Here is a 5,318-nt window from a genome sequence, read left to right as displayed (position 1 = left end):
CGTCAGAATAAGAGTCCAAACAGCTGATAAAAACACAATAATCCACAAATAATCCACACCAATCCAAGCACAGATTAAGTAATGTTTATAAGCAAAAAGAGTCCAAAACAGTTCTAAACAAATATGTTGGTGGATTTTGATGTGAGAAGACAGCATACTGTAAATCCCAATAAATTCATGGCACAATATTTTAGTGTAGCAGGTACACAAATATTCAAGAATGCAAAAATGACAAAAAAAATATGTATGTTCACAAAAAATAAAAATAAAAAAATCCCATATTAGCTTGACGTTTTTATTTATTATTTGTAATGCTAAGTCAGCAAGTGTTAACTGTACTAAAATGTATAAAGCCTATACCAATGAATTCAGTTTTCTATCTTAAAAAATAAGGCATTTTCACCAAATATCCTGAGGTGGAATTGATGTGTAAATAAAGTGATGAGTGCTGAATCAACATGTTATGTGTTTAATTGAGTCCGGTTGCTTTGCATATATTTTTTGATAAGGTAAAAAGAGAAGAGATAGCTGCGACAATTTAAAATATTTAATTGAACCAACAATATGATTTGGTAAACTAATTAATGATAATAATAATAATAAATTAACAAATTAATTCATTTGACATTTAAATGAAATATATATGTATAGAGTATATGATATATAAATGTTTGCATGTAAATTAAGTTGTAACATAATTTTATTTGTGTTTAGTAAATCTAAAAATATACACCCAGCAACGTTATGCCATTTGTAAAGCACAAATAGGCCAAGAATTTTGTGTCATTCTGTTCTGCAATATTGAGAGTAATAAAAGTAAACATTTTATAATGTCTTTTCAAATATATCTATTAAAGTCTGAATATAAAAAATATTGCTAACGTATATAGCGTAAATCTATTATGATTATATTTTATTATATAGGCCTATATTTTCCCAGATGTATTTAGTGCTGTCAATCGATTAAAAAAATTAATCGCACATTTTGTTCTGAAATTAATTGCGAAAAATACTTTTACATAGCAATAATTTCACATTCAATCTTCAAATTAATGTAGAAGCAAAATAAAGATAGTATATACATATATTTTTAATATTTGTATAATGGCATCGTTTTTTATGACTGAAGGCCAGTATCACTCTGATGTCTCTATGATATAGTTTCCCCCGTAATATTTAATATTTAACCATTGATTAGCCATTCATTTATTAGACTACTTAAAATAAATTCTAATGTAAATGAACTTAAAACAATCTTCACATAAACCTATTACATATGCCCTTCAGTCTATACAGAAATTGAATAAATTTATCAAACACGAAATTCTAAATTAAATATAGATGAATCCTTAAAGCTACAAAAGTTATTGATTTCCTCTTTTGATCTTTGATTAATAGACATCACAGCAACTGGTTATTAGTTGTTGTTGTTTTTTTTTTTTTTGCTGATGTCCCTTTAAGAGCTGCTGCTGCTGAATGATGAGGATCTGATGCGTCTCTTTCCCTTTTCTAACCCACTCCAATCTCTGATGAGTTGAATCGAGTGTGTTAGGTGAGGGAGACAGTGCTGGGGTGCTCCAGGAGGACAGTTTGGAAAACCACTGCATTTCAGAGACATGTCTTAAATGTGACTCATATAACAAATACATACATACACAGTTTTAAGGCAGCTTTAATTGCCTTGTAAATTCATGACTTAACTGATGACATAACTACGACATTGCATGCTCGTAGTTTATTTCGCGATTTGATAATATGAAATGATACAAGGTACAGCGCGCGCCGGCTGCATGTGCGCGCAATTAAAGAGAGCACAATACCGTTTTCTCTCCTACATTGAGCCATAAATCTCCACTTCAGTAGCACTTACACACACCAAACGTTACATCTTTATTCCTGTCTATATCCTGAAGGTTTTTACCGAGGGATTTGTTCATATATAATTTGCTTGATTATATACAACATTTTATTCCCCTCAAAATTGTGAAAATGTATTGTTTTCTGTCTGTTCTAAGTATTTTCAAAATGAGATATCCAAAATCCCCCTGTAAAAACTTTTGACTCTAATATGTCAATAACATGAAATAAGAATTTTGCAACCAACTTCCAGTGTTTAGATTTTTGTTCTAGAAATGTATGCAAATTAGCGCATATTTCATTAAATAATGAATCATTTGCATATTTAAACATAACATTTTAGAAAGCTTGTAATACAATTTTTTTTGTAATTATCAATGTAATCAATCAACTAGGTAGGCTAAGTAAGGTGATAACTATTAGTTATTTTTTTTACCCTATTCACCTGCAGGGTCTGGCCTTAACAAGTTAAAAATATTTAACTCCATTAACGCAGGGGCGGCTACGGTTGGCCAGCCCACTCACAACTGCTGATTCTGTCTCTTTTTTCGTGACAAGAACTATAATTTATTTAAATGCAGAATGTCTTTACGATCACGTCAGTTTTTCAGACGCGCTCCAACTTCTCTTCAGCGGCAGGCACTGGTCAAACAGCGCGGAAACTCATTTTGAGAAAACGGCCTTTAAAAATAAGTAGATTGTAATTGAAATCTATTGACACAAATAGATAAAGTGATATAAAATAAACTCTTAACAGTGCCTTTTGGATGTTTTCTTTCCACTAGTCTGAAAAAATACTTTATGAAAAACCAAATAACCCAAAATCTCAAATTTGACAGGTGCATGAAAAAACTGTGTTTTTGCCTGCAGTGTCTCCCCTTAAACTGAAAAAAAAAAAATCGCCTGCGTTAACGCGCTAATTTTGACAGCACTAATTTATTTATTTATTTATTTTATTGACACAGTAATTGTAACCTGTTAGGCCTACAGAACAGAACAAGTTGTTATGGCATTAGATAGCCTATAAATGTTATTATTCAAAAGGAACTTTCATCACTGTATGAGCCCCCTTTGACCTCCCATAACAATTAGAAGGTGTGGCCTATGGTAGTATTTAAAGTCTTGAACTCATTTTGTTGGTTGAAGAGTCTACTTTCAGAGTGGGAAAAAAAACTGTGTTATCATGGGACTGTTTTCACGACCAAAGAAAGCTTATAAAGTGGAGCGTGTACATGAACCCCAACCCTGTGTGCCTCTCAAATACACGCCCATCACGGCGGAAAACCGTCCTCATTCTCCTGAGACGGCTGGTGGTGCTGATGAGAGAGTTGATAGGAAAAAGGAGGCAGTGAAGCAAGAGAAATAAAAGAAGTTTTGGAGATATTTTCTTCACTTGTTGCGCCGAAGAGCTGGAAAATACGACCTGGCTAAGGCTGAGAAAGTGAACCAAACGGGATCTGATGGTAAAATCACATGATAGAAGTTTTAATTAAAGGGAGATTCCTTGATTAGGGGGGAAAAAACTGACCCAAATACTGTTGTCATTATCACACCAAACATTTTAGAGTGAGAGTTTAAAGATCACAAATGATTAATTAATTAAAAGAAATTTAGCCTAGTTAACCAGAACCATAAAAGTCATTTGTGTTACTTTAAATAAAATAAACGTCAACTGAAATTAAATCAAATATTTCTAAAAAAGTACAATTATTTCAGCTAGTTGCTTAAGCAACATTTCTCTTTCATTTAGTTTACCTTGATGTACTAAAATAACTCATTTAAAATCTAAACAATGACTACTAAAAAATAACCAAAACAAAATTAATAAAACTTTAAAATTAAAATTAAAACTTTAAAAACTATAAATGAAATACCAAAACAGTCAATATTTGCAAATGTTAATTCAGAAATAAACAGATGTACATTGTTTAAAGAATTTTAATTATTAAATCGTTTTTGCTCATCATCATTTTTTTACTTATGTGTTATTAATTTTCCCTCTTCAGATCAGACTTCTCTACAACACATCCCTAGAGATCTACGATCATCAAGAAGCTCCAGCTTCTGAGGTCCTCAGGACATCCCCCAACCTCAGAACGTAAACAGCAGTAAACAGGAAACCAGACTATAAACAAACTAAACTAAGACTTACAAAACACAGAACTAACAGCTAGACATACACACAGACAGGTTAGCAGAAAACACAGGACAGGCTCGGTAAGGGAGCTAACACTTGGAGAGTGTTAAACGCAGGACCAGACTCAGAGCTAGACATACACACAGACAGTTTAACAAAACACAGGACAATGACACAGGCGGGATCAAACACTGGTGAACAGACATGGCACGGGCAAGACACAAGAGAGAAGAAAACACAGAAAGATGAACAGCATACACAGGATAATGCTCGGCAGAGAGGAAGAGGAAGTCCATGGTTTAAGTAGAGTGTGTGATTGTGTGATAGCTCTCAGGTGTGAGCATGATTAGTGCAATAAGCTGTATGTGTGTCGTCAGTGCAATGATGGGAATTGTAGTTCAGTGTGCTGCGTGGTGTGAGAGTCGATATGATGGAGAGGCGACCTCTGGTGGCTATCGAGCGGAAGGCCACAGACCGGATTCGTGACACATATAAGAGTTGTGAGTAGCCTGCACTCTCTATATTATCGGTTCTCATAATGTTTTCCATTTCTAACATCTTCATGTGAAACCACCTCCAAGCATCCCATTCACCACTATAAGTTTAGAGTGTACACAAATATTAAGAAATGTCAAAATGACGTAAAAAATGATGTTCACTTCACATAAAAACACATCCTATGTTTGAATATTATACTATTATTTAACTGTACTAAAAACTAAGATTTATAAAGCACATTGTCCTAATGTGTAAACGTTCAACTGACAACATGTAGGCCTACATTGTGCTTACAGTCGACTGATCATAGTTATGTAGTCATTTCTGTACTCAATAAAATTAATATAATCTTATATAAAGAAGCAACTTTGTGATGGCAAGATCTGCATGGTTTACCCACACTCCAAAGCCATAGAATTCTAGAAAAGTTTATGGAATGCTGTGCCTCTAGTTCATTCGGATTCGCGGACCGAAACTGTGATGTAAAATACTTTATTACACAACTCATTGGAGTGCTACATTCTTACTAGTCAATCTCAGCGTTCAGCAGTCAAATATTTACGAATAAATTGTATTTATGAACATATTTGGAAATGCAGAAGTGAAGGCCTACAGCTTCTGTGTAAACAAGCCAGCTGTGTTTCACCGGAGCATACATATTATTTACAATAAATAATAATAAATATAAGTACACAAATAAAACATAAACATTATATTAGAATGAGTATAACCCTTGTAAAAATTAATGTGACCGTAATTTCCAAACATTTGTGTCTGTTACAGCCATACAGCATTTTGGGTTTTAGCATTATATTCTTTGACCAGC

This window comes from Barbus barbus (assembly GCF_936440315.1).
Source record: "Barbus barbus genome assembly, chromosome: 14".
In the NCBI taxonomy this organism is placed as follows: Eukaryota; Metazoa; Chordata; class Actinopteri; order Cypriniformes; family Cyprinidae; genus Barbus; species Barbus barbus.
This window is presented reverse-complemented; position numbering follows the sequence as displayed.